This window comes from Artemia sp. Qi Xiang Cuo, chromosome 14 (genome assembly GCF_049724085.1).
Source record: "Artemia sp. Qi Xiang Cuo chromosome 14, ASM4972408v1, whole genome shotgun sequence".
In the NCBI taxonomy this organism is placed as follows: Eukaryota; Metazoa; Arthropoda; class Branchiopoda; order Anostraca; family Artemiidae; genus Artemia; species Artemia sp. Qi Xiang Cuo.
In genome coordinates, this window is record NC_142807.1 from 3,229,285 (window position 1) to 3,240,718 (window position 11,434).

General features: G+C 33.3%; 1 pseudogene across 1 annotated transcript; it reads left to right on the forward strand.

The window, feature by feature from the left end:
* Positions 1-4,715: 4,715 nt before the first annotated feature.
* LOC148944044 (uncharacterized) lies at positions 4,716-11,123 on the forward strand (annotated as a pseudogene). The gene is made up of 2 exons (XR_016142836.1): positions 4,716-5,124; positions 9,470-11,123. The product of XR_016142836.1 is annotated as an uncharacterized LOC148944044 (transcript).
* The last annotated feature ends 311 nt before the right edge of the window (positions 11,124-11,434 follow it).

Below are 11,434 nucleotides of genomic sequence, written 5' to 3' on the forward strand. Positions count from 1 at the left end.
AAAAGATTTTTGTTTTTGCAACCTGGCACAGTCGCCCGCTGCAAAATTTACTCTGACAAGTTTACTCTCTGGACACGTCCCGCCCTCTAGACAATTCTCCATGTGGAAAAAAAACAGCGGAAAATCCCCCCCCCCCCCAAAAAAAATGTGCATACTTCCCAATAACAAAGGCAATACGTATACAACCCTGTTGTAGCACAGTGAATTGATGCTCTGCTTGCCAATACGGAGCACCAGGGTTCGATCCCCACTGCAGCAATGTTTGGCGACAAGCTTGCTACTTTTCTCTGTAAAAACACCCAGCAACTGAAACGTCGACTCGACGCCCTATGCGCCAGCAACGGCTCTGGAGGATCTTTATCCTTTTTTTTTTATCTTATACGTATACAATTGGCAAATTTTGCAACTTTAGACCTTTCTTTAAGGGCTCTAGGGGGAATTTGTTACCTCAAATGTATATTTGTTGGGTTTTTCAACTATAGTGAACAGAAAGGCTGTCTCAAAATTTTGATCAGACGAAATTAGGAGAAAAAGGGCGGGGGAAGGGGCCTAGTTGTCCTCCAGCAATTTTGGTCACCTAAAAAAGAACTATAAGTTTTAATTTTCGTTTGAATGAGCCCTCTCTTGATGCTCTAGGACCACTGGTTCGGTAAGATTATCACTGAAAAAAAAAAAATGAACACGCATATGTGCTATTTCTTCAGGCAAAAAATAAAAATTTGAACATTTTTACAGATATGAGCGTGAAACATATATAATAGGTTTTTATGATACGCTGAATCTGATGGTGTGATTTTCATTAGTATCGCTTAATAAAGTATCGCTTGTTTTTTTATTGTTTTTTTTTTATTGCGTATATGTTATTTTGTATATGAGGGGCTTCTCCTCCCAGTCAATATCTCGCTCTTTACTCTAAAGTTCGAATTTTGTTCGAACCACAAATATCTGAATTGCGAAGGCCGTTGAGCCAGAATAAGATGGTTCTTTTGAAAGTACTAAAAAAAACTCTAGTATAAAGATTGAGGTATTGACGAGGGGACGAAACCCCTCATATACGTAATAATTTCTGTTCGTTTTAAATTTTAATGTTGCTTCTTACTTTCAGTTGAAAAAACTTTTTTTTAATTTAATTTCTGATATTTTTTTAAATAATGCTGGAAATCTGGTGCGCTCGTCATATAAATGTCCCTTCCCCCAAGTAAACATCCTCTAGTTAATGATCCTCCCCCGTAACCTCCTCCCCTGATCCCCTCCCACCAGATAAAAACTCTCAGGGAAACTGCGGTATGCGTCCCCAAACCCCAAGATATAATTAGATAATGGGCGAATCACGTAACGTGCAGCCTGTCCCCTGGACAGTGTGGGCGGTAAAGTCATCCTAAGAGACATATCTGTTAGATTTTTGACTGTTTTGAACAAAATGGCTATCTAAATATTCGTATTGGTTGACTTTGGGAAAAAAATGAGCGTAGGAGGGGGCCAAGTTGCCCTCCAAATTTTTCTGTCACTTAAAAAGGGCACTAGATCTTTTAAAATCCGTTTGAATGAGCCCTCTCACGATATTTTAGGACTACTGGATCGATACGATCACCCCTGGGAAAAAAAAAACAAACACGCATCCGGGATGTCTCTTCTGGCGAAAAATATGAAATTTCACATTTTTGCAGATAAGTGCTTGAAACATCATTTGAAGGGTTTTCTATTACCCTGAATCTGATGGTTTGATTTTTATTGCCATTCTATCACTTTTAGGGGGTTTTCCCCCCTTTTTCAAAAATAAGGCAAATTTTTTCGATGGGTAAGACTTTATAACTTTTGATGAGTAAGACTAAACGTGATGAAACTTATATATCTTATTTCATCATAAAAATTCGATTCTCGTGATGTACCTATTGGTATTAAAATCCCCTTTTTTGAGTTTCTACAAATGTTGAGCCAGATCGATCTTTACTTCCAGTTCGTTGCCACAATTTGTTTGAAAGCAGCTTGACTTTGTCAAAATTAATTACAGTTGCAATTTAATTAATTTTCCAACCTCAGCTTTGGCTCACATTTTGATGGCCCGTTATGATAAAGAAACTGGATTTTTTTCTTAGACGCAAGGGAGAAAATTCGGAACAGAATCATTAAAATGTTCACCGATCTTTAAAACACATTTAGGCTTGTGTTTTCACAAGTTTTCTTACATCGATGTCCCTCAAGCTGGTTTTCGAAAAGAAGGGATCAGGGGGCACTCACCCCAGGTGTTGAAATTTTAGGGGTGAAAATTTGAAATAAATAATCTAACATCTACATTCATATTGTACTTTTTAAAAATTTGTGTTTATTGAATTAAAGTATAGGTCATAGTTGGCAGTAAATTACATATTTACTAAAAATACTTATATGATAATACTTAATACTAACTGCTAGTATAAGCAAATTGAAGTGGCCAGAGCCGTCACTGCTTTTTCTGAAGGATTGCACATGCCCTTGGACTATCCGTATGTGGACTCCCTCTTGCCCCCACCCCCAATAAAAATGCCAGAGCAACGCTCCTGGTGTTTACTAAAGTGGGTTTGTCTAGTTTGAAGATTTTCAAAATAGTAAATATTGATTTTTGAAAAGCTAGAGATTATAATTAGCACCAGCAGTGTTTATATTTTTTCTAAATTAAGATTTAAATCTATTTATTATTTGGATTTCAAGATAGTTATTTATAAATTTTGAAGCCAACAGAAAACTGGGTGTTATGGTTAGAACTACCTCCCAGAAAGTTTCACTGTAGAATTTTAATTTGATTAACTCACTAGATTCAAACAAGAATACATAATTAATTTTCTGGAGTAGTTTAAAACTCAAGTGATACATTTTTATTTGTAATCAGTGCATCACCAACCGGAGACATATTTTTCTTAACCTTAAGGATATTGGAAACAAAATAAAATGTTGACACTGTATTCGTCTTAGCCTAATATTGCAAACCAGGAATCCAAAATACACAAACAGACTAAAATAAGTTGCAAGTCCTTCCTCGACAAAGATGTGTTCTGTGTAACTGATGAATCTCATTTCTTTTCCTTAAATTTTTTGATATTTGTCTAAATTGTTTCAGACTTTTAATCAGCATTGTTTCTTCCAATTATTTCGTAAAAATGAAGTTGCTAACCCCTTAGACCCTTTTGAAAGGTATATCTCATGAAACAGCTCAAGTTTTGCTGTATAATCTTATTGAATATAGTTAGTACAATAAAGCTATCCGTTGTTGAGCCAGAAGTGTTTCCTAATGTGTACCTAAATGCTAAAATTGACAACCCCTTGAAACTTATATTATGATTTGCATTAACTAATTTGTGTAAGAAAAGAAAACTAGATCTGTCATACTTTGATCAACTCATCAATAATTATTGATCAGAATTTGCAATAATTTACTGGTTTTCGATTAAAGGGAAACTTTCATATGCAATAAATATATATTATATGCAACCATTGATTTAGTTTTATTTTTAATTAATTAAAAAAAACTTACCTAAATATATTTTTTTAAAATAAAATTAATGGTCATTTTAAACTTAAGATCAGCAGATACAAATTCATGTTAAAATTCAAAATCAAAACGACAAGAAATCACTATTAAAGAATAAATGAAACCCAAAACGAATAGAAATTAAATAAACATTCATAGCAAAAAAACATACAACAAGTAATAATATAAATGAATTAATAAATATTAAAGCGAGTAATGCTTCAATTGAATATGCAAATCAAGTTTAAAACGAAAAAAAAATATTTTGCCATTGAAGTATAAATGAAACCCAAACGAACAGAAATTAAATAAACTGTCAATGCAAACAAATATACAATAGATACTAATATAAATGAATCTTAAAGAGAGTGAAACTTAAATTGAATATGCAAATCAAGATTGAAACGAACAAAAATCACTACAAACAAGAGTTCGAGTATAGACTCCTTATCTCACAGTAAAAGTCTAAAACCTACTGCGTCATTGGCGCTTTACTGAAAACTATCTGCGTCTTGAACAGTCTTGGAAAATGTAAACAAAATCAAATTGAATATTTGATATATAATTATATTAATTGTTGAAACATCCTTCACTTCAAGGTTTTTTTCACTGTAATTTCTTTTTTCATTTTCAATGCTGTAAGAACTGGAAAAGAAAATATTTGTAATATAATTCGTTTTAAGTGAAGCGCCAATGACGCAGTAGGCTTTAGGGCTTTATAGTTAATTAAGGGGGCAGTATCCACACTCTTGTTTGTTGTGAAACCATATTAATCTTTTTAACAACCTTAGAATGAACTAATAAATTACACTGAATATTTGATATACAATGATATTTATTGCTTAAAGCTCGTCAGTTCAAAAATTTACTGTAATTTTAATGTTTATTTTCAATATTAAGTACAAAAGAAAATATTTGTAATATAATTCATTTTCATATGTAATAGAAGGAGTCAAAGGGGGCTTATTCGATTGGAAATTGAGAGTTCTAGTGCCCTTTTTAAGAGTAAAAAGTGATTGGAGGGTATTTTGCCCCCCCCCCACGCCCTTTTTTCCCCTAAAACATATAATAGAAATTTTTTGGAAGCCAATTTTTTAAATATAGTTCAAAGATTATATAACAAAACTTCGGGGTTGACACAACTCCCAAGGGCCTGTGGGCAGGCGTTGTAAGTTATGCTTTGGGGGCAAATATGAGAAGGGATGCTCGTATAAATTTTAGAAAGGGCTTATTTGATTGGAAATTAAACTCCGACTCCATACATATGAAGTGCCTCTGGAAAAAAAAATTGATAAAACATTGAAACCGTATGGCTCCTTTGCTATGCTATAGCGTTGCCTCTGATCTGAAGACTCCGAATGTCGGTCATTTATTTGGGTTAGTTAATTTGTCATATGAATAAGGGTCTTATGACTTTCAATAGCAGTATATTCCTCGTATTTGATTGTTTTAGATATCTTTTAATTTGTATTTTGTTGCAGAAGTTGAAGGTACCTTGACAATTGAAACCAGAACATTCAATTCGGAATTAACGCTGGGACATCAACTACCTCTTGGAATTTCGCAAGGTTTTTCTGCATCCCCCTTTGACTCCCAGGAAAGGGATAGCCGTAATGAAGGTATATTTTGAATATACAGTGATAATTTGGTTTACAAAATAGGCTGTTTCATATTTTAATTTTCAAGTCTCTTTCACAGGAAAGTAAAAAGAAATATGAATATGAGTCACAGTAAAGAAAATCTCTTAAGTGGAATAGGAGCAAATCCTCAGACATGTCAATGTGGGTCTAACATTTCCCTTTTTTAGTCGCACCGTCAACAGAAATAAGAGAATGCAAGTTTCTTATATCTTCTTGCTTCCACAAACAGAAGAAACTAATTTAAAAGATTTTTTTAATGTCACAAATACAACTGAATGAAATATTACAATTATCATTACAGCCTACCGCTTTTGTTATGATCTATATAAGATATTGGTTTCCTAAACCAGAAGTTTCTCAAAGATAGGTAAATAGCCAAATTAAGACAAAGTCATGTACCGTCTTACTGACTGCATTTCAAGCAACTAGCTGAACGAAAAATGTGGTTTAGCCCTGCTTTCCAGGGCAATAGTGAATGAAAGCTTGAGATTACTAGAACAGGTTTTGTGAATGAAGGATGACAGGCTGCCAAAGGCTGGCTTTATCAGCCTACTGTCTAGGGCCAAAACGAAAAGCAATCCCATTTTTCCTCGATTGGGGAGGTTGTAAGAAAATATTTAAAGGAATTTGGAGCGTCCTGGGACGTTGTTAAGAGGAAGGTTGTGAATACATTGGGATTGAGCAGGGGCGTTCTTAGCTGTATTTTCCTCAGGTGGCTTGTTACTGTAGTGAGCTTTTAGTAGTAGAAATTGAATGGAAGAATCCTAAAACGATCTTAAACTAAAATGAATCATCGAGTCAAAGCTGAAACTAATAAAAATTAACACAAACTTAATGATTTCTTTCAATTAGTGGAGATATTCCCTATCTACTATCCTGATTTTTTTTTTATTCAGAAGTGATGGTGTTTGCCCTTGGCGTCGTTGAGGGGGGGGGCAGTCGATCCCTCTCCCCCCTCAATAATTTGGAGAAAAAATCGTTGAGTAACATAAAAACTGTTGCTCGTTTTAATCTTCAACTACGTTCTTTACTTTGAGCACATTATTTTTTTTTATTTAATGCATCCTTTTTACTTATAAAAAAAATGTAAAAAAAAAAAAAAAAAAAAAAAGGTTACACTTCCTATTGTGTTCTACTTCAATATTTATGCAAATATAGCGCCGTAAAAACCTTTTCATCAAATAAATTGGATAGCCTATTTAATGGCAAAGTTAAAATAATGTACTATACTTTCTGTTTCGCCACGTTTACTTAAATTGATTCCCCAAATAGGAAAGGGTCTTTTACTTCCTAAACTCTTTCATTTAAATATAAGATCTCCTTGTTTTACAACATTCAAAAATGGATAAGAATAAACCCTCTACATCTGCAAATATTACAGAAATGGGATCACTTTAAAACAAGAAATCATAGGAAACCAGAATATTATTCATTGAAAACATGAAAAAAATCATCAAAAAAGAAAATAAGACTTTGAGCTTTTTACAATAATAAATGCACTGTTGCTAGATTGGTCAAATCGGTTGTAGCTTAGTCATAGAAGTTAGTAGGGATGATTGGTCAGCTCCAGAAATCCTTTAATTTTTTACTTCCAATATTTAAATCAAAACTTCAAATTCTTTTATTTGCAATTGAAACGCCTAGTGACAACTGATTACGTCCTATTCCTTGCGTTTTGGATTCATATACTAACCCATAAATGTAAAACTTTCTCTTTGTACAATACCATATTAACAATACCATGTTAACTTTTTGCTATTTTTGCTTTTCTAAATATTTCTTTTAACCAGCTCCAAAAACAAAAATTGACTTTAATGTGCTGAGGATTATTATTCTTATTAGTTGCATTTCACGCAACGCTAGTGCTATTTGCAGCTTAATGACGTGATGCTATTGTGGGTTGGAATAGTGCGTAGTTCAACTGCGAGATTTTATCTGCTTTAAAATTTTAAACTCACAAAATTTCTAATCTTGATCAAGTCTGGTTTTAGGGTAGATAATTGTACCTTATTTTGGGCTTTAAATGGGCTTATGAAGATTTCAATTTTTGAACATACTGTGGAAATTTCATCAAAGCGCAGTCCCCTGTGGAAAGGGAAAAGGTTGAGATAGATGCACGGAGCTCCACGAAGACTAATCATCCACATCCAAATATTTCATTCACAATTACCTTTCCAGATTGCGAAATTTCTGAACAGCATCTTATGAACAGCTGTTCATAAGAAATAAGAATTGTCAAATTTGATAAAACCAACAAAACCGTTCAGTGTTTTCGTCTATCTCCTAGTTTCTGGGGTAGGTTTAGTAATGATGGCTTATGATTTTGGGAGCATGGATTGGATTCCTTAAATTTGTTCCTTGACATATTAAATTTACTCTAGAGTTAGAAAAACAAAATAGGCTACCCTTTTTAGATATTTTATTAATAAAGAGTGATAATGGTTTACTTTTTTCAATTTATAGAAAACCAACTCATAATGACAGGTTATGACAGGTCATAATGACTTACCCAATTTCAGTAAAAAAAAAAAAAAAAAAAAAAAAAAGAGAAAAAGAAAAAACAAAGAAACCGTCATATCACTGTTTGATAGATTTTAGAGAATTTATTTCCCGGAGTATATTAATAGCGAACTATGGTATCCGAAAGATATTTTATTTTATAATGGGTATCGAGTAGAACCTTCTAATTAAATAATACAGGAAAGGCATATTAAGCATGAAAAAGGTAATTAAAACGAAAGTTCTCAACTTATGGACCCCATAATTTCCAATAGATACTTTTCATTGCCTTACATACCAATTCTTGGGGAGAAAATCAAACGAACTTTACTCAAACATAATATTTCAACTTGTTTTAAATCAATCAGACGACTGAGTAACTTTCTAAATTCTGGAAAAGATATAACACGGAATGTTTTGTCAAGTGGAGTTTATAGCATCCCTTGCTCTTGCGGGAAATTTTACATTGGTCGAACACACCAGCAATTTATAGAAAGATTTATTGAGCACCGGAATTGAATAGATCGTGCTCTAAAATTTATAAGACCTCTGGACAGTTTCACTTCAGCTTTAGCAGAACATACATATTTTTTTAATTCGGTCTATTTTTTGCTGTTCGAGAAGGCAACAGTTATTTGCAATGATAAAGGTTTCTCGCAGTGGGCTCTTGAAGCATTATAAATTAAAAAATATATTTTTGCAGGTTTATCGATTAATAGAGATACTGGGTATTAAATATTGGTCCTATTTATGATAGTATTTTAAAAAAAGAACCCATATTTAAAAATAAAAATAAAGCATTGCAAAATGTCCTAGGGGTTAGTTCAAATAATAAACCTAAGCGAATAGTAGCATCAAAAGCTTTGCATAAAATTATGTAGCAATAACTTATTCCTTGTTCATTTGGTATTTTAGAAGATTTAATCCAGTTCCTTTTGTGTGGTAATTTCACGAAGGTACATACAAGTTTTATAGTATAAGAATTTGTATATTATATTATATTTTTGGGTGATTATATTTTATCTTTTTGAACATTTTTAGTTTTAGTTTTTGTTTTTTTGTCGACTCCAACTAAGCCTTGTTTTATACTGTTGAAATACCTGCTTTTGTTTTCTTCTTCGTTTCTATTTACTGGCCAGGTACTCGAGTTTAGAATTTATATAATTTTTTTTTAAACCATTACAACGCATTTTTTTAGAACAGGACTATATAATATCATTTTGAGTGATTTGGCAAGTTTAAATATTAATTTAAGCTAGAAGTGATACCGAAAATCTTCAAAAGTCATATGTATGCAAAGGAATTATGTTGACTGAACGAATTAATAATTTTGTTACCGAATATAATTTTAATGCAACATTATACATTTTAGAGGGGAAAATTAATTATTGTCTCATTCACGTGTTGGTTTAGTCTCTATATGGTTCTCTTTTTTTTATACATTTTAGTAGCAATTTAAAATTTGGTTTATTTCAACATTAGAAAGTTCTGGATTATTTCTTTTCATTTTAGCTTTTTGATGATCCTAATATTAAATTGATATTGAAAACATAACAAAATACTACCTATGTACTATCTGTTTCAGACCTTCTCTGTAGGGCTGAAACAATTAAAATTTTAATTTTATGAACTGAAGCTAGTTTGAGACATTTCCCTCCTTCTAATTTAATTTAGGATCGAACTTGATCCGCATTATATCTGATAGCTCAAAAACTGAAAAAGATTGGGGAGACAATCTAGACCCTAAACATGCATGACTTCTGAAACGCTCACTTTTTATTTATAATTGTTATGCTAGCTTTAATTTATTTGTCTCTTACTTTAGAGATAATGAGTTCTACTCTGAACAATCTTGATGGTATAATTCAGCCGGAACTCTTAGGCCCAAAACTAATTGTTGTCGTGAAAAGGCTGAGAGAGAAGGCTATAGAAGAATTAACCGCTGGGATCTGGCGTTGTGGGAAAATACTGTGGGAAAATAGACTCCTGTGGGAAAATAGAGAAATCATTTTTGATGCTAGATCTTCATTTTGACACTGGCTGTGAAAAACTTTCCCCAATAGAGTGTGATGTCTGCCCTGCAGTAGTTCGTGACTATAGAGAGTTTGTTCCACATTTTATGGAACACCAAATGGGAGAAGCAGGACGATGCCCCATTTGTTTGTGTGAATGTATTGGTGATATGAGACAACATCTACTTATGAAAGGTCATTTTTCACCAAACTTGTCTCAACTAGACCTGCAGGAAAATGCATTTCAAGTAGTTTCACAGATTCCTTCCACTAGCGGTTTCTCAAATTCACATGAATCAAAAGCGAAAAGCTTAGACAATCGGGAAATGTTTTCCAATAGTCACTTGCACAGTATAAACCGCAGAAAATTAGAAAGACATCCAAGAACAAATACGAGGAAAAAACTAAATAAGTGCGATGTAGGCCAGAAGCGCTTTTCTCATTCAAGCAATTTGATTGGGCATCAGAGAGAGCATACAGATGAAAAACTGTACAAATGTGACGTATGTAACAATGGCTTTTCTACATCAAACAGTTTGAATATTCACCAGAGAGTGCATACCGGTGAAAAACCGTTTAAATGTGACGTGTGTAACAAAGTCGTTTCTACTTCAAGCGATTTGAATATTCACCAAAGAGTGCATACAGGTGAAAAACCGTTTAAATGTGACGTATGTAACAAAGGCTTTTCTAAATCAAGCTGTTTGAATATGCACCTAACAGTGCATACAGGTGAAAAACGGTATAAATGTAAGGTGTGTAATAAAGGTTTTTCTCAATAAAGTCGTTTGATTGTGCACAAGAGAGTGCATACAGGTGAAAGACCGTTTAAGTGTGAGGTGTGTATGAAATTCTTTTCTCGATCTCGCCGTTTGAACGAGCATAAAAGACTACATACAGGTTAAAAACCGTTTAAATGTGACGTGTGTAACAAATATTTTTCTCGTTCAAGCAGTTTGATTTTGCACCAAAGACTGCATACAGGTGAAAAACAGTTTAAATGTGAGGTGTGTATGAAATACTTTTCTCGATCTCACCGTTTGAACGAGCATAAAAAACTACATACAAGTTAAAAACCGTTTAAATGTATGGATATGACAAGTTTTTTATTGTTTTAAAAAGTTTAGTTGAGAAAAAGAGTCAAACTATAGAGTAAAGAGCGAGGCGTTGAGGAGGTGACAGAACCTTTCATATACAGAATAATTTCTGTTTTTTTTAAGTTTTAATGTCGCTCCTTAATTTCAGTTAAAAAACTCCTTTTTTTATTTAATTTCTGAACGTTTTTCAACTAATGCAGGTTCGATTTGGCTCACTGTACATGAAAAATTAAAACATTGAAACTGTGTTTCAATTTTAGTAAACATTCAAACTCTTGCGTAAAGAGTAAGGTGTTGAGGAGGGGGCAATCCTTCATATATGGAATAATTTCTGTTCGTTTTTCAAATAGTGCTGGTAAATCTCACCCACCCTCTATTAAATATAGACCCCTCCCCCTAACGGCAAATTCCTCCTCGCACATTTTCATCCAGAGTAACGTCCAGCACTGTGCCTCCAGACCGTTCCTTCCTCGCTAAGAATCCCCCCTCTGTAAAATTGCTTGTGGACGATTCAACCCCAAAATTTTCCTTAGCATTTTTCATTGGAATAAGACTAATTACTAATTGATTTCTAGATGACTCCAGAATTACCCCTTTCCATGGAAATTATTTTCCAGAAAACATAACGCGCGGGAAAAAGCCCCTGAAACATCTCCATATAAAAAATTTGGCACTGAGAAT